The sequence below is a fragment of the Schistocerca piceifrons genome, chromosome 7 (genome assembly GCF_021461385.2).
Source record: "Schistocerca piceifrons isolate TAMUIC-IGC-003096 chromosome 7, iqSchPice1.1, whole genome shotgun sequence".
Classification (NCBI taxonomy): Eukaryota; Metazoa; Arthropoda; class Insecta; order Orthoptera; family Acrididae; genus Schistocerca; species Schistocerca piceifrons.
In genome coordinates, this window is record NC_060144.1 from 9,241,743 (window position 1) to 9,269,698 (window position 27,956).

Consider the following 27,956-nt stretch of genomic DNA (forward strand, 5'->3'; position numbering starts at 1 on the left):
GCACCCTCCCTCCCCCCCTTTTCCCTTCCCTTCTCTTTCCTTTCCCCCCTCCCTCCTACCCTCTCCTCCGGGCTTCACTCCCCCTACCTCCCTCCCCCTCTCTCCTTTGCCCATGGCATCTCTGCTCTCCCCTCTCCCATTTCCCCTTCCTCCTCCTCCACCTCCTCTCTTGGCAGGTCCCCGGACTCGTACACGCTGAGTGGACATTCGCGCGCCGGAGATCGTCGCCATCAGTGTCTCGTGAGTGCCGTCGTGTTTCGTGTTCAGTGTTCCCGTCATACTCCCTCGTTCACCTGTGCCATCGCCATCTTCAGTGTTAGTGCGTCGTGACAACAGTTTGTAGTGAATTTTCGTCAAGTGTGAACGGCTCCGTGTTTGTCTTTATGTGTCTACTGTTTTATTACCCACCGTTATGTCACATTTGTGTATTCTTTCTGTTCTATCTTTATCTCCTCTACGGCTGAAGAGCGGCGTACCATGCTGCTGACAGCCTGCCTGTTTGTACGGGTTTGAAAATAACAATAAAGAAAAAAAAAAAAAAAAAAAAGCGGTACAGACCCCCACTAAACCTCTCCCTACCTCCCTTCTCCCCCCCCAGTCCTTTTGTATTCCCCTCCTCTGCCTACCCCACTCCCTGTCGCGTCTGCCCCCACCCCTCTTCTGGGTCCTCATCCTCCTTCAGCTCCTTTCCCGGCTCCCCCCTTCGCTTTTACTCTCCATTCCCCCCCTTTTTCGTTTTCCCATCTTCTGTCCAGTTTCCCCCCACCTGCTCTCGACTGTGGTGTCACATTTGCCAACTTTTTAGTGCAGTGTTCCAGTGACTATTCAGTGTTGTTTGTCTTTCTCGTGTTGCGAACAGAAACCATGCTGTCGCTCGGTGTGAATTTTATTTCCTTTGCGAACAGAATCCAGACTGTCGCCGTGTTTTTTAATTGTCTATTGTTTTCCATGTCTACTTCGTATGTATTTTTATTAGCGTCATCATCCCTGTGTCGTTGTTTTAAGTTCCACGATTTCTTTTCGCCTTGTTACTCTCTAAGTCTCCGATTTTATCACCTGTTGTTTTTCTTATTTGTTCTCTTGCTCTTTGTCACAAAATCTGTCGGCTGAAGAGCGGCGTACTAAGCTGCTGCCAGCCCGCCCCCCTTCGGGGGGAATTGAAATTCAATAAATGAAAAAAAAAAAAAAGGCGGTACAGAGTAGGGTGGGAGGCGGCAGTCTGAATTATATTTTTTACATGTGTTTTTCAAATATCACAGATCCTCTCGCGAGCGTCGTCGTCGTCGTCGTCGCCGTCGTCGTCGACGCCGCCGCTTCTGCAGAAGTAGCAAATCGCCATCGTAGCAAATGCGGCGAGGGACGCCCTGCCTTCGATTTCGAATGCACAAAGTGTGTGGTCTTGATTCCCAATCTCTACTTGGTCGGTCTCGTAAAGGCTTGAATGTAACGAATGGGTGGGAAGCAGCAAGAGGCAGCGGCTGTGTAGAACGAAAACACAATTCCTCAGCGGTATGAGCGTTTCGAGATGACACGAATGTAAGGAATACTTGGCGGCCAGTGACCGTGTGGCCTAATGGATAAGGCGTCGGACTTCGGATCCGAAGATTGCAGGTTCGAATCCTGTCACGGTCGTGTTTTTCCAAGTCTGCAAAAGAAACACACCGTTTTAGTGTAGCTATTGAGCAGTACGAAATCGTCTGAATGTTGCTGTTGTCCATTTCCTGCTTGGAGATGCACTTGAGCTTGATACACACACAGCCAGAACGGTGTTATCTAGCGAAATGGTCGGCTGAGTGCCGTCACCGCGAGTTTCGGCTGGCATTTGCGCATCTAAGACAGCGTCGGAAAGTAACCCGTTCGGCTTCTGAGTCAAATCAAATATGTGTGTTAATTTTGACACCACTAGCGCTGCAGGTTTTCATGCAATTCCTGTACCTCTCAGAAATGATTATGAAATAAAACTGAAGTACGTGACGTGTGTGACGCTAGGAAAACATTAGGCAGCATAGAGAGATTCTGTATGGGACCACCCCACCGAAACGAGAACTGTGTATCGTGCGACCCGACACGTAGTCACTGACGCAGCCCGGCTAGCTCGGTCGGTAGAGCATGAGACTCTTAATCTCAGGGTCGTGGGTTCGAGCCCCACGCTGGGCGGAACGTAGTTTTGTTCCGCTGCAGATGTAAATTACCGTTTTTCTGATCAATGTGACGTAATGGAAATAGCAACTTAAAACTTTGCCTACGTCTCCATCAGTCGCAAGGAAACTGTATCTGAAGGTGAAGGTGATTTCGTAGACATGTGTCAAAGACATGTTCTGAAATGTAAGTGGTGTTGGTTGGAGAGCACATCGGTTACGTGTGAGATGTGTAGCCAAGCAGTAATGGTGCGCCATAGCTGCAAATATTAGTCAGTAATATGAAGTGTTGTCAGCTTAAGCCTGATGATCGAGACGAGCGTAAGCACGAAGTACGCAAAACTACCGCTAGGCCGCGCCTCTTTAGATCACTGGCAGAGCACTGGTCTAGTAAACCAGGGGTCGTGAGTTCGATCCTCACAGGAGGCAAACGAATTTTCGAAATCAGTTGCGCGTCGTGGCCGTATAGCAATCAGTATTTGGAACGACGAACAATTAGCAACAGGTGTTTTATTTAGAATTACTCTCAGATGTGATTGAGGCGAATGTCGCAGATAAAGCATTTTCAAAAGCGGTACAGACATTCGAGTGTTGGATTCCCTCACTTCTTCGTCGAAGAGTTTCACTGCCTGGGCTACTCTCAGGGGCTCGTCGTCAGTACTGCTCGCCGCCGCCGCCTGGTCGCCGCCTGCCGGTGCTCGCCGCCGCCGCCGCCGTCGTTTGGTTGCCGCCTGCCGGTCCTCACCGCCGCCGCCGTTTGGTCGCCGCCTGCCGGTGCTCGCCGCCTGCCGCCGCCGCCGCCTGCCGCCGCCGCCGCCGTCTGGTCGCCGCCGCCGCCGTCTGGTCGCCGCCGCCGCCGCCCTTCTCGCGCGCCGCCACCATGTCCCAACCCACCACCACTACCACTATCATTTTCACCTCTCCCTCCGCTGCTCCAACCACCATCACATGGAGCTCATCCTCCACCCCACTTCCCGTCCTTCCTTCTCTCCCTGTCCACCCCACCCCTGCGCCACTTTCGGTGGTACCCACCCCCAACTCCTCTTCCCCTATCACTGTCGCCCCATCGACAGCTACTGACTTTCCACCGCTCCCCGCACCGCCTCCGACAGGCTCCAAGCCAGCACGGATCTCTGCTCGACGTTCCACAGTCTCAGTGACACCCACGCCCCCACCGTCTGCTTCTTCCGCTGCTCAGGGTGGTCCTGCCCCCCGCCATCTCCCCCTGCAACCCGTCCCCCTGCCCCCTCCCCACCCAGTGGTGTCCACGAAACCTTCCAAGCGCCCGAATGCTGACCCTTCCCCCGAAGTCTCCTCCAAAAAAACCCCCAATCCCCGTGACCCACCCACTCCCATGGACGCGGCCCCGACCCCCACCCCCGCCACGCCTGCCACCCACACCTTTGTCCTCTCCAATCCTGACCCTCAATTCCTTGATGCCCGCTCCCTCACTCTCGCCATCCGGAAATACTGCCCCAATGCTCCCATCTCCCAACTGATTCCTCACAAGGACTCGGTCCTCATAAAATCCCCCAATGCTTCCTTCCACACCGACCTCCTCTCCCGCATCCCTCGTATCCAATTTGGCCAACGTGCAACCCTCACCCCCTACCACACCCCGTCCTCTCCCCGTCAGCCTCAACCTCCCCGACGTCCGCCGACCTTCACTGCTGTGATCACGAAGCTTAGCCCCGTGATCACGGAGGCTGAGGTGTTGGCGGAACTCAACTCCCGGCCCGACATCGAAATCCGCTCGGCCCGTCGCATCTTCAATGATGCCGGGCCGACTTTTCTCATGCGGATATTCACTGAATCCTCCTCCTCCATTGACCGCCTCCTCACCGAGGGAGCCCTCATCTACAATCAGCGCCATAAGGTGGACCCCTCCCGTTCCCCTGTCCAATCCTACCGCTGCCAACGCTGTCTCACCTACAATGACCACGTTACCTCTGCCTGCAAGAACCCCCCTACTTGTCCCCACTGCAAAGCCTCCCACTTCCTCAAGCATTGCCCCAACCTCACCTCTCCCCCCTCCTGCAACACTTGTAATGAACCACATCCTACCTACTCCTCGAAGTGTAAAGCGAAACCTCGACCAATAACCCCTGAGCTCACCGTCCCTGTCCGTCCTGTTGATGACCCCATCCACCCCAACAACTCGCTCCGCCCTCCCCCTACTGCTGAGGACATCATCCGTTTCACCACCATTGTGCTCCAAAACATCCACCCCTTCCAGCGCTCCCACACTCTTTCCCAAATCGCCCTCGCTGCCCGTTCCATCTTCCATCTTACCACCTATGCCACTTACTCCCACAACCAGGCCCACTTCACCTTCACCCCCCTCACCACCCTCGTCTAACTCTCCACTCCCATGGTACAACAACCGTACCGTATCCTGTACCACAACATTCGCTCCCTGCCCACCCACAAACTCCTCTTCCTCCACACCCTACGTCAGCACCGCGTGGATGCCTTCGTCCTCAATGAAACCTTCCTTCAGCCCCGTATCTCCGTCTCCACTGCCCCTTACACCCTACATCGTACCGATAACCCGTACCCTCTGGCACGTGGCGGAGTTGCTATAGGCCACCTCAAGCACCTCCCTGTCCGGCCCCAACCTCTCCTTAACAATCCTGCCGAGCATCTCACCCTCAGCCTCTTCTTCCCCGCCCTTACCATCACCTGTGCCACCATTTATGTCCGCCCTCGCACCCCCATCCCGTATGATTTCCTGGCCCACATTGACCGCACCTTCTCCACCTACGTGATTGCCGCCGACCTCAATATCCACAGCCGCGATCCTGCCGACCTCCGGCGGTGGCATCAGTTTCTCACCACTCTCCAGGGAGACCTGGTTCCCCTGCCCCAGCACACCCGGCCCGAATCCAACACCACTCCTGATGTAGTCCTTGCCTCTCCCAACCTCCTTGGGCGCATCACCGCGGATGTCCTTGACCTCATTGGCAGTGACCATGCTCCTGTCCTCCTCACTATCTCTAACGGTCGCCATCCCCGCCACGCTCCTCGCCCTGACGTCCCTCCTAAACTTGTCCATGATTACTCCCGTGCCAACTGGGATGCCTACCGGGATTCCATTCACACCCAGGTTGACAGCCACGACCTTACCCTCCAGTCTCCTGATGACATCTCTCGCACTGCTGCCTTCCTGCACCAGACCTTGTCTGACGCCGTCGCCACCCATATCCCCACCAAAGCCGTCCACCCTCACCGCCCCGCCCTGCCTCCACAGGCCGTCCTTCTCCTTCGGGAGTCCCGCCGCCTCTACCGCTCTTTTCTCCGCACTCGTGACCGGGATACACTTACCCGCCACCGGCAATTACAGCGACACATCCGCAACCTGCTTGTTGCGAAGAAACGCCGAGCCTGGCGCCAGACATGTACCCACCTCAACACCACGCTCCCCATCAACTCTTCCAAGTATTGGTCTGCTTTCCACCGCCTTACTGGGAACCGCCCCACCCCCCAGTACCCTCTCCTCCTTAATGACCGTCCCTTTCCTGACAACCTCAGTAAGGCCAACCACTTTGCCTCCCACCTCTCTGATGTTTTTTCCATCCCAGATGATCCCCACTTTGATTATTCCCTCTTCCCTGATGTCATGGACCGTACGAATACCTCTGTTCCTCCCCTTGCTCCTAGCTTCCAGTACTTGGGCCACACCCCACCATCTGCACTTAACACTCCCATCACTACACAGGACATCAGCCTCACACTCCGCACTAAACGCAACACTGCTCCCGGCCACGACTGCGTTACCTACCGCCACCTCAAACACTGCCCTCCCTCCTTCCTTTCCCTCCTTGCCGCCCTCTACAATGTCATCCTTGCCACTGGCTTCTATCCCGACCTGTGGAAAACCTCCCGTATCCTGATGTTCTCCAAACCCAATAAGCCTCCATCTGATGCCTCTTCCTATCGTCCTACCTGTCTCACGTCGGTGTTCAGCAAGCTCTTGGAATCCATCCTTTCCCGGCGCATCCATCTCCACCTCCACCAAAACCACCTCCTCCCAAACACCCAATGTGGCTTTCGACCTTCCTTCTCTGCTGATGACCAACTCCTCCGCCTCACTCATCTCCTCTCCCTCCAGCTTAACTCCCGTCGCTCCGCCATTTTTGTCTCACTTGACCTTGAAAAGGCCTACGACCGTGTCTGGCATCCCGGTCTCCTGTTTAAACTCCAAACCTACGCCCTTCCTATCAACTACATCCGTCTGGTGGCCTCCTTCCTCTCCCGCCGCCCCTCCTACGTTACCATCCATCATGCCAATTCCCGCACCTTCTACCCCTCTGCCGGTGTGCCCCAGGGCTCTGTCCTCTCCCCTCTCCTCTACCTCCTGTACACAGCAGATATGCCCCAACCCCCCCCTCCAGTGCACCTCTTGCAATATGCTGATGACACCGCATTCCTCACCCTCGCTCCTACCCTCCAACGGTCCCAACGCCTTCTCCAGAATCACCTTGACCTTTTTGCTGCATGGTGTAACCAATGGCTCCTGAAACTCAATCCTTCCAAGACCCAGGCAATCATCGTAGGTCGTACCACTCGCTCCTTCCGGCTCCTGGATTTCTCCCTTACTGTCTGCGCACGTCCTGTCCGTCTCACCCCCACCCTCACCTACCTTGGCCTCACCATTGACCGTCACCTCACCTGGATCCCTCATCTCCGATCCATCCAATCCAAAGCCCACAACCGCCTCCGCCTCCTCAAACTCCTCTCTGGCCGGACATGGGGGTTGCACCCCTCTACCATCCTCCACACCTACAAATCCTTAATCCGTCCCATCCTCTGTTATGCCAGTCCTGCCTGGATATCTGCCCCCCCCAAATTCTATCAGTCCCTCCAGATCCTTGAGCGTCATGCACTCCGCCTCGCCTTCCGTATCCGCCTCCCGTCCCCCACGCGGCTCCTCTATGATCTCATTCCTTTCCCCCATCTGCTCCTCTTCCTCGAACATATCCGCATCCTCTACACCTCCCGCCGTCTTGAACCCCCTCACCCCCTGGTTGCTCCTCTCCTCTCCCATCCTCGCCCCCTGCCCCGTATTCACCGTTGTGTCCCCCCTACCCTCCATCTCTACACCCTCCATCTCCTTTCCCAAGGTGGCTTCCGTCAACTCCCCCTCCCGGATGATGCCCTCTCTCCCTCCATTTATCCTTCCTATCAACTCTGATCCTCCCTCCCCCTCTTTTCCTCTGTCCTTTCCCTGGGCTCCCTCTTCCCCCCCCTTCCGTCCTGTTTCCTCCCCACTACACCTCTCCCTACCTCCCTTCTCCCCCCCAGTACTTTTGTATTCCCCTCCTCTGCCTACCCCCCCCTCCCTGTCGCGTCTGCCCCCCACCCCTCTTATGGGTCCTCATCCTCCATCAGCTCCTTTCCCGGTTCCCCCCCCCCTTCGCTTTTACTCTCCTTTCCCCCCCCTTTTTGTTTTCCCATCTCCTGTTCAGTTTCCCCCCACCTGCTCTCGACTGTGGTGTCACCTTTGCCGACTTTTTCGTGCTGTGTTCTCGTGACTATTCAGTGTTGTGTTGCGAACAGAAACCATGCTGTCGCTGGGTGTGCGTTTTATATACTTTGCGAACAGAATCCAGACTGTCGCCATGTTTTTTTTAATTGTCTATTGTTTCCCCTGTCTGCTCCGTATGTATTTTTATTCGCTTCATCATCCCTCTGTTGTTTGTTTTCATTTCCCCATTTTCTTTTCACCTTGTTACTCAATGAGTCCCCGATTTTACCGCCTGTTTTTTTATTATTATTTTCCTGCTCTTTGTCAGAAAACCTGTAGGCTGCAGAGCGGCGTCCTAAGCTGCTGCCAGCCCGCCCCCTTCGGGGTGAATTGAATATCAATAAAGAAAAAAAAAAAAAAAAAAAAAAAGCGGTACAGAGTAGGGTGGGAGGCGGCAGTCTGAATTATATTTTTTACATGTGTTTTTCAAATATCACAGATCCTCTCGCGAGCGTCGTCGTCGTCGTCGTCGCCGTCGTCGTCGACGCCGCCGCTTCTGCAGAAGTAGCAAATCGCCATCGTAGCAAATGCGGCGAGGGACGCCCTGCCTTCGATTTCGAATGCACAAAGTGTGTGGTCTTGATTCCCAATCTCTACTTGGTCGGTCTCGTAAAGGCTTGAATGTAACGAATGGGTGGGAAGCAGCAAGAGGCAGCGGCTGTGTAGAACGAAAACACAATTCCTCAGCGGTATGAGCGTTTCGAGATGACACGAATGTAAGGAATACTTGGCGGCCATTGACCGTGTGGCCTAATGGATAAGGCGTCGGACTTCGGATCCGAAGATTGCAGGTTCGAATCCTGTCACGGTCGTGTTTTTCCAAGTCTGCAAAAGAAACACACCGTTTTAGTGTAGCTATTGAGCAGTACGAAATCGTCTGAATGTTGCTGTTGTCCATTTCCTGCTTGGAGATGCACTTGAGCTTGATACACACACAGCCAGAACGGTGTTATCTAGCGAAATGGTCGGCTGAGTGCCGTCACCGCGAGTTTCGGCTGGCATTTGCGCATCTAAGACAGCGTCGGAAAGTAATCCGTTCGGCTTCTGAGTCAAATCAAATATGTGTGTTAATTTTGACATCACTAGCGCTGCAGGTTTTCATGCAATTCCTGTACCTCTCAGAAATGATTATGAAATAAAACTGAAGTACGTGACGTGTGTGACGCTAGGAAAACATTAGGCAGCATAGAGAGATTCTGTATGGGACCACCCCACCGAAACGAGAACTGTGTGTCGTGCGACCCGACACGTAGTCACCGACGCAGCCCGGCTAGCTCAGTCGGTAGAGCATGAGACTCTTAATCTCAGGGTCGTGGGTTCGAGCCCCACGCTGGGCGGAACGTAGTTTTGTTCCGCTGCAGATGTAAATTACCGTTTTTCTGATCAATGTGACGTAATGGAAATAGCAACTTAAAACTTTGCCTACGTCTCCATCAGTCGCAAGGAAAGTGTATCTGAAGCTGAAGGTGATTTCGTAGACATGTGTCAAAGACATGTTCTGAAATGTAAGTGGTGTTGGTTGGAGAGCACATCGGTTACGTGTGAGATGTGTAGCCAAGCAGTAATGGTGCGCCATAGCTGCAAATATTAGTCAGTAATATGAAGTGTTGTCAGCTTAAGCCTGATGATCCAGACGAGCGTAAGCACGAAGTACGCAAAACTACCGCTAGGCCGCGCCTCTTTAGCTCAGTGGCAGAGCACTGGTCTAATAAACCAGGGGTCGTGAGTTCGATCCTCACAGGAGGCAAACGAATTTTCGAAATCAGTTGCGCGTCGTGGCCGTATAGCAAGCAGTATCTGGAACGACGAACAATTAACAACAGGTGTTTTATTTAGAATTACTCTCAGATGTGATTGAGGCGAATGTCGCAGATAAAGCATTTTCCAAAGCGGTACAGCTCCAAACCTACGCCCTTCCTATCAACTACATCCGTCTGGTGGCCTCCTTCCTCTCCCGCCGCCCCTCCTACGTTACCATCCATCATGCCAATTCCCGCACCTTCTACCCCTCTGCCGGGGTGCCCCAGGGCTCTGTCCTCTCCCCTCTCCTCTATCTCCTGTACACAGCAGATATGCCCCAACCCCCCCCTCCACTGCACCTCTTGCAATATGCTGATGACACCGCATTCCTCGCCCTCGCTCCTACCCTCCAACGGTCCCAACGCCTTCTCCAAAATCACCTTGACCTTTTTGCTGCATGGTGTAACCAATGGCTCCTGAAACTCAATCCTTCCAAGACCCAGGCAATCATCGTAGGTCGTACCACTCGCTCCTTCCGGCTCCTGGATTTCTCCCTTACTGTCTGCGCACGTCCTGTCCGTCTCACCCCCACCCTCACCTACCTTGGCCTCACCATTGACCGTCACCTCACCTGGATCCCTCATCTCCGATCCATCCAATCCAAAGCCCACAACCGCCTCCGCCTCCTCAAACTCCTCTCTGGCCGGACATGGGGGTTGCACCCCTCTACCATCCTCCACACCTACAAATCCTTAATGCGTCCCATCCTCTGTTATGCCAGTCCTGCCTGGATATCTGCCCCCCCTAAATTCTATCAGTCCCTCCAGATCCCTGAGCGTCATGCACTCCGCCTCGCCTTCCGTATCCGCCTCCCGTCCCCCACGCGGCTCCTCTATGATCTCATTCCTTTCCCCCATCTGCTCCTCTTCCTCGAACATATCCGCATCCTCTACACCTCCCGCCGTCTTGAACCCCCTCACCCCCTGGTTGCTCCTCTCCTCTCCCATCCTCGCCCCCTGCCCCGTCTTCACCGTTGTGTCCCCCCTACCCTCCATCTCTACACCCTCCATCTCCTTTCCCAAGGTGGATTCCGTCAACTCCCCCTCCCGGATGATGCCCTCTCTCCCTCCATTTATCCTTCCTATCAACTCTGATCCTCCCTCCCCCTCCTTTCCTCTGTCCTTTCCCTGGGCTCCCTCTTCCCCCCCCTTCCGTCCTGTTTCCTCCCCACTACACCTCTCCCTACCTCCCTTCTCCCCCCCAGTCCTTTTGTCTTCCCCTCCTCTGCCTACCCCCCTCCCTGTCGCGTCTGCCCCCCACCCCTCTTATGGGTCCTCATCCTCCATCAGCTCCTTTCCCGGTTCCCCCCCCCCTTCGCTTTTACTCTCCTTTCCCCCCCTTTTTGTTTTCCCATCTCCTGTTCAGTTTCCCCCCACCTGCTCTCGACTGTGGTGTCACCTTTGCCGACTTTTTCGTGCTGTGTTCTAGTGCCTATTCAGTGTTGTGTTGCGAACAGAAACCATGCTGTCGCTGGGTGTGCGTTTTATATACTTTGCGAACAGAATCCAGACTGTCGCCGTGTTTTTTTTAATTGTCTATTGTTTCCCCTGTCTGCTCCGTATGTATTTTTATTCGCTTCATCATCCCTCTGTTGTTTGTTTTCATTTCCCCATTTTCTTTTCACCTTGTTACTCAATGAGTCCCCGATTTTATCGCCTGTTTTTTATTATTATTTATTCTCCTGCTCTTTGTCAGAAAACCTGTAGGCTGCAGAGCGGCGTCCTAAGCTGCTGCCAGCCCGCCCCCTTCGGGGGGAATTGAAATTCAATAAAGGAAAAAAAAAAAAAAAAAAAAAGCGGTACAGCGTAGGGTGGGAGGCGGCAGTCTGAATTATATTTTTTACATGTGTTTTTCAAATATCACAGATCCTCTCGCGAGCGTCGTCGTCGTCGTCGACGCCGCCGCTTCTGCAGAAGTAGCAAATCGCCATCGTAGCAAATGCGGCGAGGGACGCCCTGCCTTCGATTTCGAATGCACAAAGTGTGTGGTCTTGATTCCCAATCTCTACTTGGTCGGTCTCGTAAAGGCTTGAATGTAACGAATGGGTGGGAAGCAGCAAGAGGCAGCGGCTGTGTAGAACGAAAACACAATTCCTCAGCGGTATGAGCGTTTCGAGATGACACGAATGTAAGGAATACTTGGCGGCCAGTGACCGTGTGGCCTAATGGATAAGGCGTCGGACTTCGGATCCGAAGATTGCAGGTTCGAATCCTGTCACGGTCGTGTTTTTCCAAGTCTGCAAAAGAAACACACCGTTTTAGTGTAGCTATTGAGCAGTACGAAATCGTCTGAATGTTGCTGTTGTCCATTTCCTGCTTGGAGATGCACTTGAGCTTGATACACACACAGCCAGAACGGTGTTATCTAGCGAAATGGTCGGCTGAGTGCCGTCACCGCGAGTTTCGGCTGGCATTTGCGCATCTAAGACAGCGTCGGAAAGTAACCCGTTCGGCTTCTGAGTCAAATCAAATATGTGTGTTAATTTTGACACCACTAGCGCTGCAGGTTTTCATGCAATTCCTGTACCCCTCAGAAATGATTATGAAATAAAACTGAAGTACGTGACGTGTGTGACGCTAGGAAAACATTAGGCAGCATGGAGAGATTCTGTATGGGACCACCCCACCCAAACGTGAACTGTGTGTCGTGCGACCCGACACGTAGTCACCGACGCAGCCCGGCTAGCTCAGTCGGTAGAGCATGAGACTCTTAATCTCAGGGTCGTGGGTTCGAGCCCCACGCTGGGCGGAACGTAATTTTGTTCCGTTGCAGATGTAAATTACCGTTTCTCTGATCAATGTGACGTAATGGAAATAGCAACTTAAAACTTTGCCTACGTGTACATCAGTCGCAAGGAAAGTGTATCTGAAGGTGAAGGTGATTTCGTAGACATGTGTCAAAGACATGTTCTGAAATGTAAGTGGTGTTGGTTGGAGAGCACATCGGTTACGTGTGAGATGTGTAGCCAAGCAGTAATGGTGCGCCATAGCTGCAAATATTAGTCGGTAATATGAAGTGTTGTCAGCTTAACCCTGATGATCCAGACGAGCGTAAGCACGAAGTACGCAAAACTACCGCTAGGCCGCGCCTCTTTAGCTCAGTGGCAGAGCACTGGTCTAGTAAACCAGGGGTCGTGAGTTCGATCCTCACAGGAGGCAAACGAATTTTCGAAATCAGTTGCGCGTCGTGGCCGTATAGCAAGCAGTATCTGGAACGACGAACAATTAGCAACAGGTGTTTTATTTAGAATTACTCTCAGATGTGATTGAGGCGAATGTCGCAGATAAAGCATTTTCCAAAGCGGTACAGCGTAGGGTGGGAGGCGGCAGTCTGATTTATATTTTTTACATGTGTTTTTCAAATATCACAGAGCCTCTCGCGAGCGTCGTCGTCGTCGACGCCGCCGCTTCTGCAGAAGTAGCAAATCGCCATCGTAGCAAATGCGGCGAGGGACGCCCTGCCTTCGATTTCGAATGCACAAAGTGTGTGGTCTTGATTCCCAATCTCTACTTGGTCGGTCTCGTAAAGGCTTGAATGTAACGAATGGGTGGGAAGCAGCAAGAGGCAGCGGCTGTGTAGAACGAAAACACAATTCCTCAGCGGTATGAGCGTTTCGAGATGACACGAATGTAAGGAATACTTGGCGGCCAGTGACCGTGTGGGCTAATGGATAAGGCGTCGGCCTTCGGATCCGAAGATTGCAGGTTCGAATCCTGTCACGGTCGTGTTTTTCCAAGTCTGCAAAAGAAACACACCGTTTTAGTGTAGCTATTGAGCAGTACGAAATCGTCTGAATGTTGCTGTTGTCCATTTCCTGCTTGGAGATGCACTTGAGCTTGATACACACACAGCCAGAACGGTGTTATCTAGCGAAATGGTCGGCTGAGAGCCGTCACCGCGAGTTTCGGCTGGCATTTGCGCATCTAAGACAGCGTCGGAAAGTAACCCGTTCGGCTTCTGAGTCAAATCAAATATGTGTGTTAATTTTGACACCACTAGCGCTGCAGGTTTTCATGCAATTCCTGTACCCCTCAGAAATGATTATGAAATAAAACTGAAGTACGTGACGTGTGTGACGCTAGGAAAACATTAGGCAGCATGGAGAGATTCTGTATGGGACCACCCCACCCAAACGAGAACTGTGTGTCGTGCGACCCGACACGTAGTCACCGACGCAGCCCGGCTAGCTCAGTTGGTAGAGCATGAGACTCTTAATCTCAGGGTCGTGGGTTCGAGCCTCACGCTGGGCGGAACGTAATTTTGTTCCATTGCAGATGTAAATTACCGTTTCTCTGATCAATGTGACGTAATGGAAATAGCAACTTAAAACTTTGCCTACGTGTACATCAGTCGCAAGGAAAGTGTATCTGAAGGTGAAGGTGATTTCGTAGACATGTGTCAAAGACATGTTCTGAAATGTAAGTGGTGTTGGTTGGAGAGCACATCGGTTACGTGTGAGATGTGTAGCCAAGCAGTATTGGTGCGCCATAGCTGCAAATATTAGTCGGTAATATGAAGTGTTGTCAGCTTAAGCCTGATGATCCAGACGAGCGTAAGCACGAAGTACGCAAAACTACCGCTAGGCCGCGCCTCTTTAGCTCAGTGGCAGAGCACTGGTCTAGTAAACCAGGGGTCGTGAGTTCGATCCTCACAGGAAGCAAACGAATTTTCGAAATCAGTTGCGCGTCGTGGCCGTATAGCAAGCAGTATCTGGAACGACGAACAATTAGCAACAGGTGTTTTATTTAGAATTACTCTCAGATGTGATTGAGGCGAATGTCGCAGATAAAGCATTTTCCAAAGCGGTACAGCGTAGGGTGGGAGGCGGCAGTCTGAATTACATTTTTTACATGTGTTTTTCAAATATCACAGAGCCTCTCGCGAGCGTCGTCGTCGTCGTCGTCGTCGTTGTCGTCGTCGACGCCGCCGCTTCTGCAGAAGTAGCAAATCGCCATCGTAGCAAATGCGGTGAGGGACGCCCTGCCTTCGATTTCGAATGCACAAAGTGTGTGGTCTTGATTCCCAATCTCTACTTGGTCGGTCTCGTAAAGGCTTGAATGTAACGAATGGGTGGGAAGCAGCAAGAGGCAGCGGCTGTGTAGAACGAAAACACAATTCCTCAGCGGTATGAGCGTTTCGAGATGACACGAATGTAAGGAATACTTGGCGGCCAGTGACCGTGTGGCCTAATGGATAAGGCGTCGGACTTCGGATCCGAAGATTGCAGGTTCGAATCCTGTCACGGTCGTGTTTTTCCAAGTCTGCAAAAGAAACACACCGTTTCAGTGTAGCTATTGAGCAGTACGAAATCGTCTGAATGTTGCTGTTGGCCATTTCCTGCTTGGAGATGCACTTGAGCTTGATACACACACAGCCAGAACGGTGTTATCTAGCGAAATGGTCGGCTGAGTGCCGTCACCGCGAGTTTCGGCTGGCATTTGCGCATCTAAGACAGCGTCGGAAAGTAACCCGTTCGGCTTCTGAGTCAAATCAAATATGTGTGTTAATTTTGACAACACTAGCGCTGCAGGTTTTCATGCAATTCCTGTACCCCTCAGAAATGATTATGAAATAAAACTGAAGTACGTGACGTGTGTGACGCTAGGAAAACATTAGGCAGCATGGAGAGATTCTGTATGGGACCACCCCACCCAAACGAGAACTGTGTGTCGTGCGACCCGACACGTAGTCACCGACGCAGCCCGGCTAGCTCAGTTGGTAGAGCATGAGACTCTTAATCTCAGGGTCGTGGGTTCGAGCCTCACGCTGGGCGGAACGTAATTTTGTTCCATTGCAGATGTAAATTACCGTTTCTCTGATCAATGTGACGTAATGGAAATAGCAACTTAAAACTTTGCCTACGTGTACATCAGTCGCAAGGAAAGTGTATCTGAAGGTGAAGGTGATTTCGTAGACATGTGTCAAAGACATGTTCTGAAATGTAAGTGGTGTTGGTTGGAGAGCACATCGGTTACGTGTGAGATGTGTAGCCAAGCAGTATTGGTGCGCCATAGCTGCAAATATTAGTCGGTAATATGAAGTGTTGTCAGCTTAAGCCTGATGATCCAGACGAGCGTAAGCACGAAGTACGCAAAACTACCGCTAGGCCGCGCCTCTTTAGCTCAGTGGCAGAGCACTGGTCTAGTAAACCAGGGGTCGTGAGTTCGATCCTCACAGGAAGCAAACGAATTTTCGAAATCAGTTGCGCGTCGTGGCCGTATAGCAAGCAGTATCTGGAACGACGAACAATTAGCAACAGGTGTTTTATTTAGAATTACTCTCAGATGTGATTGAGGCGAATGTCGCAGATAAAGCATTTTCCAAAGCGGTACAGCGTAGGGTGGGAGGCGGCAGTCTGAATTATATTTTTTACATGTGTTTTTCAAATATCACAGAGCCTCTCGCGAGCGTCGTCGTCGTCGTCGTCGTTGTCGTCGTCGACGCCGCCGCTTCTGCAGAAGTAGCAAATCGCCATCGTAGCAAATGCGGTGAGGGACGCCCTGCCTTCGATTTCGAATGCACAAAGTGTGTGGTCTTGATTCCCAATCTCTACTTGGTCGGTCTCGTAAAGGCTTGAATGTAACGAATGGGTGGGAAGCAGCAAGAGGCAGCGGCTGTGTAGAACGAAAACACAATTCCTCAGCGGTATGAGCGTTTCGAGATGACACGAATGTAAGGAATACTTGGCGGCCAGTGACCGTGTGGCCTAATGGATAAGGCGTCGGACTTCGGATCCGAAGATTGCAGGTTCGAATCCTGTCACGGTCGTGTTTTTCCAAGTCTGCAAAAGAAACACACCGTTTCAGTGTAGCTATTGAGCAGTACGAAATCGTCTGAATGTTGCTGTTGGCCATTTCCTGCTTGGAGATGCACTTGAGCTTGATACACACACAGCCAGAACGGTGTTATCTAGCGAAATGGTCGGCTGAGTGCCGTCACCGCGAGTTTCGGCTGGCATTTGCGCATCTAAGACAGCGTCGGAAAGTAACCCGTTCGGCTTCTGAGTCAAATCAAATATGTGTGTTAATTTTGACAACACTAGCGCTGCAGGTTTTCATGCAATTCCTGTACCCCTCAGAAATGATTATGAAATAAAACTGAAGTACGTGACGTGTGTGACGCTAGGAAAACATTAGGCAGCATGGAGAGATTCTGTATGGGACCACCCCACCCAAACGAGAACTGTGTGTCGTGCGACCCGACACGTAGTCACCGACGCAGCCCGGCTAGCTCAGTTGGTAGAGCATGAGACTCTTAATCTCAGGGTCGTGGGTTCGAGCCCCACGCTGGGCGGAACGTAATTTTGTTCCGTTGCAGATGTAAATTACCGTTTCTCTGATCAATGTGACGTAATGGAAATAGCAACTTAAAACTTTGCCTACGTGTACATCAGTCGCAAGGAAAGTGTATCTGAAGGTGAAGGTGATTTCGTAGACATGTGTCAAAGACATGTTCTGAAATGTAAGTGGTGTTGGTTGGAGAGCACATCGGTTACGTGTGAGATGTGTAGCCAAGCAGTAATGGTGCGCCATAGCTGCAAATATTAGTCGGTAATATGAAGTGTTGTCAGCTTAAGCCTGATGATCCAGACGAGCGTAAGCACGAAGTACGTAAAACTACCGCTAGGCCGCGCCTCTTTAGCTCAGTGGCAGAGCACTGGTCTAGTAAACCAGGGGTCGTGAGTTCGATCCTCACAGGAGGCAAACGAATTTTCGAAATCAGTTGCGCGTCGTGGCCGTATAGCAAGCAGTATCTGGAACGACGAACAATTAGCAACAGGTGTTTTATTTAGAATTACTCTCAGATGTGATTGAGGCGAATGTCGCAGATAAAGCATTTTCCAAAGCGGTACAGCGTAGGGTGGGAGGCGGCAGTCTGATTTATATTTTTTACATGTGTTTTTCAAATATCACAGAGCCTCTCGCGAGCGTCGTCGTCGTCGTCGTCGACGCCGCCGATTCTGCAGAAGTAGCAAATCGCCATCGTAGCAAATGCGGCGAGGGACGCCCTGCCTTCGATTTCGAATGCACAAAGTGTGTGGTCTTGATTCCCAATCTCTACTTGGTCGGTCTCGTAAAGGCTTGAATGTAACGAATGGGTGGGAAGCAGCAAGAGGCAGCGGCTGTGTAGAACGAAAACACAATTCCTCAGCGGTATGAGCGTTTCGAGATGACACGAATGTAAGGAATACTTGGCGGCCAGTGACCGTGTGGCCTAATGGATAAGGCGTCGGACTTCGGATCCGAAGATTGCAGGTTCGAATCCTGTCACGGTCGTGTTTTTCCAAGTCTGCAAAAGAAACACACCGTTTTAGTGTAGCTATTGAGCAGTACGAAATCGTCTGAATGTTGCTGTTGTCCATTTCCTGCTTGGAGATGCACTTGAGCTTGATACACACACAGCCAGAACGGTGTTATCTAGCGAAATGGTCGGCTGAGAGCCGTCACCGCGAGTTTCGGCTGGCATTTGCGCATCTAAGACAGCGTCGGAAAGTAACCCGTTCGGCTTCTGAGTCAAATCAAATATGTGTGTTAATTTTGACACCACTAGCGCTGCAGGTTTTCATGCAATTCCTGTACCCCTCAGAAATGATTATGAAATAAAACTGAAGTACGTGACGTGTGTGACGCTAGGAAAACATTAGGCAGCATGGAGAGATTCTGTATGGGACCACCCCACCCAAACGAGAACTGTGTGTCGTGCGACCCGACACGTAGTCACCGACGCAGCCCGGCTAGCTCAGTTGGTAGAGCATGAGACTGTTAATCTCAGGGTCGTGGGTTCGAGCCCCACGCTGGGCGGAACGTAATTTTGTTCCGTTGCAGATGTAAATTACCGTTTCTCTGATCAATGTGACGTAATGGAAATAGCAACTTAAAACTTTGCCTACGTGTACATCAGTCGCAAGGAAAGTGTATCTGAAGGTGAAGGTGATTTCGTAGACATGTGTCAAAGACATGTTCTGAAATGTAAGTGGTGTTGGTTGGAGAGCACATCGGTTACGTGTGAGATGTGTAGCCAAGCAGTAATGGTGCGCCATAGCTGCAAATATTAGTCGGTAATATGAAGTGTTGTCAGCTTAAGCCTGATGATCCAGACGAGCGTAAGCACGAAGTACGCAAAACTACCGCTAGGCCGCGCCTCTTTAGCTCAGTGGCAGAGCACTGGTCTAGTAAACCAGGGGTCGTGAGTTCGATCCTCACAGGAAGCAAACGAATTTTCGAAATCAGTTGCGCGTCGTGGCCGTATAGCAAGCAGTATCTGGAACGACGAACAATTAGCAACAGGTGTTTTATTTAGAATTACTCTCAGATGTGATTGAGGCGAATGTCGCAGATAAAGCATTTTCCAAAGCGGTACAGCGTAGGGTGGGAGGCGGCAGTCTGAATTATATTTTTTACATGTGTTTTTCAAATATCACAGAGCCTCTCGCGAGCGTCGTCGTCGTCGTCGTTGTCGTCGTCGACGCCGCCGCTTCTGCAGAAGTAGCAAATCGCCATCGTAGCAAATGCGGCGAGGGACGCCCTGCCTTCGATTTCGAATGCACAAAGTGTGTGGTCTTGATTCCCAATCTCTACTTGGTCGGTCTCGTAAAGGCTTGAATGTAACGAATGGGTGGGAAGCAGCAAGAGGCAGCGGCTGTGTAGAACGAAAACACAATTCCTCAGCGGTATGAGCGTTTCGAGATGACACGAATGTAAGGAATACTTGGCGGCCAGTGACCGTGTGGCCTAATGGATAAGGCGTCGGACTTCGGATCCGAAGATTGCAGGTTCGAATCCTGTCACGGTCGTGTTTTTCCAAGTCTGCAAAAGAAACACACCGTTTTAGTGTAGCTATTGAGCAGTACGAAATCGTCTGAATGTTGCTGTTGTCCATTTCCTGCTTGGAGATGCACTTGAGCTTGATACACACACAGCCAGAACGGTGTTATCTAGCGAAATGGTCGGCTGAGAGCCGTCACCGCGAGTTTCGGCTGGCATTTGCGCATCTAAGACAGCGTCGGAAAGTAACCCGTTCGGCTTCTGAGTCAAATCAAATATGTGTGTTAATTTTGACACCACTAGCGCTGCAGGTTTTCATGCAATTCCTGTACCCCTCAGAAATGATTATGAAATAAAACTGAAGTACGTGACGTGTGTGACGCTAGGAAAACATTAGGCAGCATGGAGAGATTCTGTATGGGACCACCCCACCCAAACGAGAACTGTGTGTCGTGCGACCCGACACGTAGTCACCGACGCAGCCCGGCTAGCTCAGTTGGTAGAGCATGAGACTCTTAATCTCAGGGTCGTGGGTTCGAGCCCCACGCTGGGCGGAACGTAATTTTGTTCCGTTGCAGATGTAAATTACCGTTTCTCTGATCAATGTGACGTAATGGAAATAGCAACTTAAAACTTTGCCTACGTGTACATCAGTCGCAAGGAAAGTGTATCTGAAGGTGAAGGTGATTTCGTAGACATGTGTCAAAGACATGTTCTGAAATGTAAGTGGTGTTGGTTGGAGAGCACATCGGTTACGTGTGAGATGTGTAGCCAAGCAGTAATGGTGCGCCATAGCTGCAAATATTAGTCGGTAATATGAAGTGTTGTCAGCTTAAGCCTGATGATCCAGACGAGCGTAAGCACGAAGTACGCAAAACTACCGCTAGGCCGCGCCTCTTTAGCTCAGTGGCAGAGCACTGGTCTAGTAAACCAGGGGTCGTGAGTTCGATCCTCACAGGAAGCAAACGAATTTTCGAAATCAGTTGCGCGTCGTGGCCGTATAGCAAGCAGTATCTGGAACGACGAACAATTAGCAACAGGTGTTTTATTTAGAATTACTCTCAGATGTGATTGAGGCGAATGTCGCAGATAAAGCATTTTCCAAAGCGGTACAGCGTAGGGTGGGAGGCGGCAGTCTGAATTATATTTTTTACATGTGTTTTTCAAATATCACAGAGCCTCTCGCGAGCGTCGTCGTCGTCGTCGTCGTTGTCGTCGTCGACGCCGCCGCTTCTGCAGAAGTAGCAAATCGCCATCGTAGCAAATGCGGTGAGGGACGCCCTGCCTTCGATTTCGAATGCACAAAGTGTGTGGTCTTGATTCCCAATCTCTACTTGGTCGGTCTCGTAAAGGCTTGAATGTAACGAATGGGTGGGAAGCAGCAAGAGGCAGCGGCTGTGTAGAACGAAAACACAATTCCTCAGCGGTATGAGCGTTTCGAGATGACACGAATGTAAGGAATACTTGGCGGCCAGTGACCGTGTGGCCTAATGGATAAGGCGTCGGACTTCGGATCCGAAGATTGCAGGTTCGAATCCTGTCACGGTCGTGTTTTTCCAAGTCTGCAAAAGAAACACACCGTTTTAGTGTAGCTATTGAGCAGTACGAAATCGTCTGAATGTTGCTGTTGTCCATTTCCTGCTTGGAGATGCACTTGAGCTTGATACACACACAGCCAGAACGGTGTTATCTAGCGAAATGGTCGGCTGAGAGCCGTCACCGCGAGTTTCGGCTGGCATTTGCGCATCTAAGACAGCGTCGGAAAGTAACCCGTTCGGCTTCTGAGTCAAATCAAATATGTGTGTTAATTTTGACACCACTAGCGCTGCAGGTTTTCATGCAATTCCTGTACCCCTCAGAAATGATTATGAAATAAAACTGAAGTACGTGACGTGTGTGACGCTAGGAAAACATTAGGCAGCATGGAGAGATTCTGTATGGGACCACCCCACCCAAACGAGAACTGTGTGTCGTGCGACCCGACACGTAGTCACCGACGCAGCCCGGCTAGCTCAGTTGGTAGAGCATGAGACTCTTAATCTCAGGGTCGTGGGTTCGAGCCCCACGCTGGGCGGAACGTAATTTTGTTCCGTTGCAGATGTAAATTACCGTTTCTCTGATCAATGTGACGTAATGGAAATAGCAACTTAAAACTTTGCCTACGTGTACATCAGTCGCAAGGAAAGTGTATCTGAAGGTGAAGGTGATTTCGTAGACATGTGTCAAAGACATGTTCTGAAATGTAAGTGGTGTTGGTTGGAGAGCACATCGGTTACGTGTGAGATGTGTAGCCAAGCAGTAATGGTGCGCCATAGCTGCAAATATTAGTCGGTAATATGAAGTGTTGTCAGCTTAAGCCTGATGATCCAGACGAGCGTAAGCACGAAGTACGCAAAACTACCGCTAGGCCGCGCCTCTTTAGCTCAGTGGCAGAGCACTGGTCTAGTAAACCAGGGGTCGTGAGTTCGATCCTCACAGGAAGCAAACGAATTTTCGAAATCAGTTGCGCGTCGTGGCCGTATAGCAAGCAGTATCTGGAACGACGAACAATTAGCAACAGGTGTTTTATTTAGAATTACTCTCAGATGTGATTGAGGCGAATGTCGCAGATAAAGCATTTTCCAAAGCGGTACAGCGTAGGGTGGGAGGCGGCAGTCTGATTTATATTTTTTACATGTGTTTTTCAAATATCACAGAGCCTCTCGCGAGCGTCGTCGTCGTCGACGCCGCCGCTTCTGCAGAAGTAGCAAATCGCCATCGTAGCAAATGCGGCGAGGGACGCCCTGCCTTCGATTTCGAATGCACAAAGTGTGTGGTCTTGATTCCCAATCTCTACTTGGTCGGTCTCGTAAAGGCTTGAATGTAACGAATGGGTGGGAAGCAGCAAGAGGCAGCGGCTGTGTAGAACGAAAACACAATTCCTCAGCGGTATGAGCGTTTCGAGATGACACGAATGTAAGGAATACTTGGCGGCCAGTGACCGTGTGGCCTAATGGATAAGGCGTCGGACTTCGGATCCGAAGATTGCAGGTTCGAATCCTGTCACGGTCGTGTTTTTCCAAGTCTGCAAAAGAAACACACCGTTTCAGTGTAGCTATTGAGCAGTACGAAATCGTCTGAATGTTGCTGTTGTCCATTTCCTGCTTGGAGATGCACTTGAGCTTGATACACACACAGCCAGAACGGTGTTATCTAGCGAAATGGTCGGCTGAGTGCCGTCACCGCGAGTTTCGGCTGGCATTTGCGCATCTAAGACAGCGTCGGAAAGTAACCCGTTCGGCTTCTGAGTCAAATCAAATATGTGTGTTAATTTTGACACCACTAGCGCTGCAGGTTTTCATGCAATTCCTGTACCCCTCAGAAATGATTATGAAATAAAACTGAAGTACGTGACGTGTGTGACGCTAGGAAAACATTAGGCAGCATGGAGAGATTCTGTATGGGACCACCCCACCCAAACGAGAACTGTGTGTCGTGCGACCCGACACGTAGTCACCGACGCAGCCCGGCTAGCTCAGTTGGTAGAGCATGAGACTCTTAATCTCAGGGTCGTGGGTTCGAGCCCCACGCTGGGCGGAACGTAATTTTGTTCCGTTGCAGATGTAAATTACCGTTTCTCTGATCAATGTGACGTAATGGAAATAGCAACTTAAAACTTTGCCTACGTGTACATCAGTCGCAAGGAAAGTGTATCTGAAGGTGAAGGTGATTTCGTAGACATGTGTCAAAGACATGTTCTGAAATGTAAGTGGTGTTGGTTGGAGAGCACATCGGTTACGTGTGAGATGTGTAGCCAAGCAGTAATGGTGCGCCATAGCTGCAAATACACTCCTGGAAATTGAAATAAGAACACCGTGAATTCATTGTCCCAGGAAGGGGAAACTTTATTGACACATTCCTGGGGTCAGATACATCACATGATCACACTGACAGAACCACAGGCACATAGACACAGGCAACAGAGCATGCACAATGTCGGCACTAGTACAGTGTATATCCACCTTTCGCAGCAATGCAGGCTGCTATTCTCCCATGGAGACGATCGTAGAGATGTTGGATGTATTCCTGTGGAACGGCTTGCCACGCCATTTCCACCTGGCGCCTCAGTTGGACCAGCGTTCGTGCTGGACGTGCAGACTGCGTGAGACGACGCTTCATCCAGTCCCAAACATGCTCCATTCGTCCCTCCATTCACGCCTGTCGCGACACCACTGGAGGCGGGCTGCACGATGTTGGGGCGTGAGCGGAAGACGGCCTAACGGTGTGCGGGACCGTAGACCAGCTTCATTGAGACGGTTGCGAATGGTCCTTGCCGATACCCCAGGAGCAACAGTGTCCCTAATTTTCTGGGAAGTGGCGGTGCGGTCCCCTACGTCACTGCGTAGGATCCTACGGTCTTGGCGTGCATCCGTGCGTCGCTGCGGTCCGGTCCCAGGTCGACGGGCATGTGCATCTTCCGCCGACCACTGGCGACAACATCGATGTACTGTGGAGACCTCACGCCCCACGTATTGAGCAATTCGGCGGTACGTCCACCCGGCCTCCCGCATGCCCACTATACGCCCTCGCTCAAAGTCCGTCAACTGCACATACGGTTCACGTCCACGCTGTCGCGGCATGCTACCAGTGTTAAAGACTGCGATGGAGCTCCGTATGCTACGGCAAACTGGCTGACACTGACGGCGGCGGTGCACAAATGCTGCGCAGCTAGCGCCATTCGACGGCCAACACCGCGGTTCCTGGTGTGTCCGCTGTGCCGTGCGTGTGATCACTGCTTGTACAGCCCTCTCGCAGTGTCCGGAGCAAGTATGGTGGGTCTGACACACCGGTGTCAATGTGTTCTTTTTTCCATTTCCATGAGTGTATTAGTCGGTAATATGAAGTGTTGTCAGCTTAAGCCTGATGATCCAGACGAGCGTAAGCACGAAGTACGCAAAACTACCGCTAGTCCGCGCCTCTTTAGCTCAGTGGCAGAGCACTGGTCTAGTAAACCAGGGGTCGTGAGTTCGATCCTCACAGGAGGCAAACGAATTTTCGAAATCAGTTGCGCGTCGTGGCCGTATAGCAAGCAGTATCTGGAACGACGAACAATTAGCAACAGGTGTTTTATTTAGAATTACTCTCAGATGTGACTGTCGTCGTTGCCGCCGCTTCTGCAGAAGTAGCAAATCGCCATCGTAGCAAATGCGGCGAGGGACGCCCTGCCTTCGATTTCGAATGCACAAAGTGTGTGGTCTTGATTCCCAATCTCTAGTTGGTCGGTCTCGTAAGGGTTTGAATGTAACGAATGGGTGGGAAGCAGCAAGAGGCAGCGGCTGTGTAGAACGAAAACACAATTCCTCAGCGGTATGAGCGTTTCGAGATGACACGAATGTAAGGAATACTTGGCGGCCAGTGACCGTGTGGCCTAATGGACAGTCTGCCTTCGGCAGTGACACAGTGCGGACCGTGTTGCCTGCCGGCCGCGCTGTGGTGCGCGCGCCTGTTTGTTTACGCCGGAGCAGCTTCGCGTGTGTGGTGTTGTGAGTCTAGAACGAGATGGCACACTCGTACAGAAAAACGACTTTGAAGTTCAGTTTTGCGAACGACTATACACGACCAAAGGCACACGAGATTGAATGTTTCTTCAGAGAAGAGGTAAAAATCGATCCACAGGAACTCGTGGGAATCAATTTATCGCTCGTTTCAAGCGTCGTCTATGTCAAGCTTGTTGACGAGGCTGCTTGCGAAAGACTTCTACAACGATCACCGAACGGGTATCGTTTCTGTCATGCCGACGGGAATGTTGGTGCGGTTACAGTCGATCACGCGGGAATGGGGATCCGCACTATACGAGTCTTCGAACTTCCGTTTGAGGTCCCGTCTGAACTTGTTACCGACGCCTTTCGACCATACGGTACAGTTCTATCCCATGTGGCCGAAAAATGGACGAGTTTTACCACGTACCCCGTTTTAAATGGGGTGAGACAAATACAGATAGAACTGCGCAAGCACGTCCCCTCTTATTTGTACATAGGAGGTTGTCGAGCGATTATAATCTATGATGGGCAACCTCGCACTTGCTCGGGGTGCGGGAAAGAAGGTCACGTCCGCTCGGAATGCCTCCAGCGACGTTTAGTGCAAACTCCACGGGATGACGTTCAGGCGCCACAACCGGCGACTGTCTTACCGTTGACCTTTGTGGAAGCCCTGAGAAGCGATGTGAGGGAGACTTCCGGTGGGCACCAGCAGCTGCCCCCTATAGAGAACATGGACACCAACGGACTGGAACTCCGACCACCGGCTCCACCACAGCAGACACAGGACACCACAGAAGAGATGCAGCTGACGGCCGCTCCAGGCTCATCCGTGGTGGCTGCCAGTGCTTCTACCGAGAGCGTGATAGGCCAGGCCCAAGACGGAGGATGCGCAACCCCAACAGCCGATGCGGAAGCAAGGCAACGGAAACAGCGTTCGCCGAAGAGAAAAAAGAAGCGTCGACTGACTTCTGCTGACGATAGCCAAAGTCCCGAGGGGACAGTGGACGACAACGACAGTATCGACCTGAGACCAGTGGGTTCAACAGATACCGAGATGACGATGCAGGAACTACACAGCGACGATAACTTGAACTCTCCTTCTGGTGACCGGAAGGCGGAAGTGGAGATGACAACTGTCCAACATCAGAGCGATGACAACGTTACCTTCCATCCTTCGACCAGTTCCGGAAATATCCTGGGGGACTGGGCGCAAGAAATGGACCAACAGGAACAGGATGAAAATACGAACGCGACGATTGAGGACAGTCCTGGCCAGAGGCCGGGAGGGGTCGGGAAATGTTGACCAACTTAGTGTGTTGAGGAGCGCCGGGGGTGCGGATGGACGCTTAATGACACCGCCCTACAACTGATGAACACAAGCCAGGCGTACCGCATTGCCACGATAAACATTAATGGCATACGGACACCGCTTAAAATTCAAATGCTGAAAGATATGTTACGCGCTGCGGACGTGGATATTGTACTCCTACAAGAAGTGCGTTTCACATCGCCGCCAGAGTTCTACGGTTACGAGGCACATTATTCAGTGCACGATGAAAATGGATGCGGTGTGGCGATTCTCACCAGGGAAGGAATAGGAGTGGAGGACGTCAGGTCTCTCCCTTCGGCACGCGGCATAGCGATCACTGTCGACGGCGTTCGTTTCATCAATTTATACGCACCATCTGGCTCCACAAAACGAAGAGAAAGGGCGACTTTTTACACCGAAGAGATAGCACCGTTGTTCGCTGGACGCTTTGATAACTATATAGTGGGCGGCGACTTTAATTGTGTCGTCGACAAAAAGGACCAAGTACCTCATTATGTGCCATGCATGGAACTGCGTGCGTTGATTACCGAAATGGCGCTTCTGGATACCTGGGAACTGCAGCATGGTGACAGACAGGGTTATACGTTTGTCACGGGACACTCGGCGAGTAGACTTGATAGAGTGTACGTGACACGAGCTCTACGGACGATGATACTGGATGCCGAAATCTGGCCAGCGGCTTTTACGGATCATATGGCGTACGTCTGTACGATTTCACTAACGCGTCAGAAGATATGGCGGAGTAAAGGTCACTGGAAAATGAACTGTGCACTTTTACGTGACACTGAATGTCACCGGTCGATAGAGGCGTCCTGGGAGACCTGCGTTCGCCGCCAACGAGCATACACCTCGGTTCTCCAGTGGTGGATTAAATGCGCAAAACCAATGTTACGGAGAACGTTGATACGATACGGGCAGGACAAATCGCAGTGGACCCGCACAACGGCTGATTTTTATTTTACATCCCTGAGGGAGCTGATGACCCAACAACCATCGCCGGAAAGGCACACGGCCATGCGCAGGATAAAAGCCAAGTTATTACAGCTGACGAGACTAAGAATGGAAGGTATAATGGTCCGGGCGAGATTGGCGGACACAGTTGCTGCCGAAACCCCCTCCATGCACCACGTGGTATGTGAACGCCAACGACGACGCAGGACATTGATCAGGGAACTAATCTCTGAAACTGGCCAGCAAGTTGTGCACCAGCGTGATATTGCGCATGTGTTTAACGACTATTTCCGCCAGTTATATGGACCTGTACATGTGAACCACGAGACACTACATGATGTCATCTCGGAAATGCCAGATAGAGGACCACCACTGGATGCAGAGACTTTCATCACAGCGATAACAGAGGACGAGCTGACAGACGCAATTGCCAGGGGGGCTCCGAACAAGTCCCCAGGACAGGACGGCTTCCCAATTGAATTTTACCGCGCCTTTGCATACCTCATGGGACGAACCTGGATTCAGATGTACAACGAACTCCTGTTACCGCAGACTGAGATACCTGCCGAATTCACGGAGGGTATCATCATCCCAATACCCAAACCACGCGGTGGCAGAAATCCAGGAGATTATAGACCACTCACTCTCTTGAACTGCGACTATAAGATTTTCGCGCGCATCCTTGGGGCTCGCCTGCGGTCTTCACTTTCTGATAGACTCCTCATAGATCAAACTTGCCTCGGCGGTAAGAGCAACGTACATACGGCGCTCAGTGACTACCGAGATATCATCGCATTAGCAGCGGCATGCCGAGTGCGTGGGGCACTCGTCGCTATTGACTTCGATCATGCATTCGACAGAGTGGATCATACCTTTTTGCATGCGGTGATGGGCAGATTGGGAATCCCACAGGCCTTCATCCTAGTG

At 51.5% G+C, this 27,956-nt stretch overlaps 29 non-coding genes across 29 annotated transcripts; all 29 read left to right on the forward strand.

Annotated features, from left to right (window-relative positions):
- The first annotated feature begins 1,559 nt into the window (after nt 1-1,559).
- On the forward strand, nt 1,560-1,632 carry Trnar-ucg. Its single transcript has one exon. It is a non-coding gene; the product is annotated as a tRNA-Arg (tRNA).
- Nucleotides 1,633-2,084: 452 nt separating this feature from the next.
- Nucleotides 2,085-2,157, forward strand: Trnak-cuu. The gene has a single exon. It is a non-coding gene; the product is annotated as a tRNA-Lys (tRNA).
- Nucleotides 2,158-2,495: 338 nt separating this feature from the next.
- On the forward strand, nt 2,496-2,567 carry Trnat-agu. Its single transcript has one exon. It is a non-coding gene; the product is annotated as a tRNA-Thr (tRNA).
- Nucleotides 2,568-8,404: 5,837 nt separating this feature from the next.
- On the forward strand, nt 8,405-8,477 carry Trnar-ucg. Its single transcript has one exon. It is a non-coding gene; the product is annotated as a tRNA-Arg (tRNA).
- A 452-nt stretch (nt 8,478-8,929) lies between these two features.
- Nucleotides 8,930-9,002, forward strand: Trnak-cuu. The gene has a single exon. It is a non-coding gene; the product is annotated as a tRNA-Lys (tRNA).
- A 338-nt stretch (nt 9,003-9,340) lies between these two features.
- On the forward strand, nt 9,341-9,412 carry Trnai-aau. Its single transcript has one exon. It is a non-coding gene; the product is annotated as a tRNA-Ile (tRNA).
- Nucleotides 9,413-11,615: 2,203 nt separating this feature from the next.
- On the forward strand, nt 11,616-11,688 carry Trnar-ucg. The gene has a single exon. It is a non-coding gene; the product is annotated as a tRNA-Arg (tRNA).
- Nucleotides 11,689-12,140: 452 nt separating this feature from the next.
- Trnak-cuu lies at nt 12,141-12,213 on the forward strand. Its single transcript has one exon. It is a non-coding gene; the product is annotated as a tRNA-Lys (tRNA).
- A 338-nt stretch (nt 12,214-12,551) lies between these two features.
- Nucleotides 12,552-12,623, forward strand: Trnat-agu. The gene has a single exon. It is a non-coding gene; the product is annotated as a tRNA-Thr (tRNA).
- Nucleotides 12,624-13,642: 1,019 nt separating this feature from the next.
- Trnak-cuu lies at nt 13,643-13,715 on the forward strand. The gene has a single exon. It is a non-coding gene; the product is annotated as a tRNA-Lys (tRNA).
- Nucleotides 13,716-14,053: 338 nt separating this feature from the next.
- Trnat-agu lies at nt 14,054-14,125 on the forward strand. The gene has a single exon. It is a non-coding gene; the product is annotated as a tRNA-Thr (tRNA).
- Nucleotides 14,126-14,640: 515 nt separating this feature from the next.
- Nucleotides 14,641-14,713, forward strand: Trnar-ucg. The gene has a single exon. It is a non-coding gene; the product is annotated as a tRNA-Arg (tRNA).
- Nucleotides 14,714-15,165: 452 nt separating this feature from the next.
- Trnak-cuu lies at nt 15,166-15,238 on the forward strand. Its single transcript has one exon. It is a non-coding gene; the product is annotated as a tRNA-Lys (tRNA).
- Nucleotides 15,239-15,576: 338 nt separating this feature from the next.
- Trnat-agu lies at nt 15,577-15,648 on the forward strand. The gene has a single exon. It is a non-coding gene; the product is annotated as a tRNA-Thr (tRNA).
- A 512-nt stretch (nt 15,649-16,160) lies between these two features.
- Nucleotides 16,161-16,233, forward strand: Trnar-ucg. Its single transcript has one exon. It is a non-coding gene; the product is annotated as a tRNA-Arg (tRNA).
- Nucleotides 16,234-16,685: 452 nt separating this feature from the next.
- On the forward strand, nt 16,686-16,758 carry Trnak-cuu. The gene has a single exon. It is a non-coding gene; the product is annotated as a tRNA-Lys (tRNA).
- Nucleotides 16,759-17,096: 338 nt separating this feature from the next.
- Nucleotides 17,097-17,168, forward strand: Trnat-agu. Its single transcript has one exon. It is a non-coding gene; the product is annotated as a tRNA-Thr (tRNA).
- A 500-nt stretch (nt 17,169-17,668) lies between these two features.
- On the forward strand, nt 17,669-17,741 carry Trnar-ucg. The gene has a single exon. It is a non-coding gene; the product is annotated as a tRNA-Arg (tRNA).
- A 452-nt stretch (nt 17,742-18,193) lies between these two features.
- Trnan-guu lies at nt 18,194-18,266 on the forward strand. Its single transcript has one exon. It is a non-coding gene; the product is annotated as a tRNA-Asn (tRNA).
- Nucleotides 18,267-18,604: 338 nt separating this feature from the next.
- Trnat-agu lies at nt 18,605-18,676 on the forward strand. The gene has a single exon. It is a non-coding gene; the product is annotated as a tRNA-Thr (tRNA).
- A 509-nt stretch (nt 18,677-19,185) lies between these two features.
- On the forward strand, nt 19,186-19,258 carry Trnar-ucg. Its single transcript has one exon. It is a non-coding gene; the product is annotated as a tRNA-Arg (tRNA).
- A 452-nt stretch (nt 19,259-19,710) lies between these two features.
- On the forward strand, nt 19,711-19,783 carry Trnak-cuu. The gene has a single exon. It is a non-coding gene; the product is annotated as a tRNA-Lys (tRNA).
- Nucleotides 19,784-20,121: 338 nt separating this feature from the next.
- On the forward strand, nt 20,122-20,193 carry Trnat-agu. The gene has a single exon. It is a non-coding gene; the product is annotated as a tRNA-Thr (tRNA).
- Nucleotides 20,194-20,705: 512 nt separating this feature from the next.
- Trnar-ucg lies at nt 20,706-20,778 on the forward strand. The gene has a single exon. It is a non-coding gene; the product is annotated as a tRNA-Arg (tRNA).
- Nucleotides 20,779-21,230: 452 nt separating this feature from the next.
- Trnak-cuu lies at nt 21,231-21,303 on the forward strand. Its single transcript has one exon. It is a non-coding gene; the product is annotated as a tRNA-Lys (tRNA).
- A 338-nt stretch (nt 21,304-21,641) lies between these two features.
- Trnat-agu lies at nt 21,642-21,713 on the forward strand. The gene has a single exon. It is a non-coding gene; the product is annotated as a tRNA-Thr (tRNA).
- Nucleotides 21,714-22,207: 494 nt separating this feature from the next.
- On the forward strand, nt 22,208-22,280 carry Trnar-ucg. Its single transcript has one exon. It is a non-coding gene; the product is annotated as a tRNA-Arg (tRNA).
- Nucleotides 22,281-22,732: 452 nt separating this feature from the next.
- Nucleotides 22,733-22,805, forward strand: Trnak-cuu. The gene has a single exon. It is a non-coding gene; the product is annotated as a tRNA-Lys (tRNA).
- A 1,377-nt stretch (nt 22,806-24,182) lies between these two features.
- On the forward strand, nt 24,183-24,254 carry Trnat-agu. Its single transcript has one exon. It is a non-coding gene; the product is annotated as a tRNA-Thr (tRNA).
- The last annotated feature ends 3,702 nt before the right edge of the window (nt 24,255-27,956 follow it).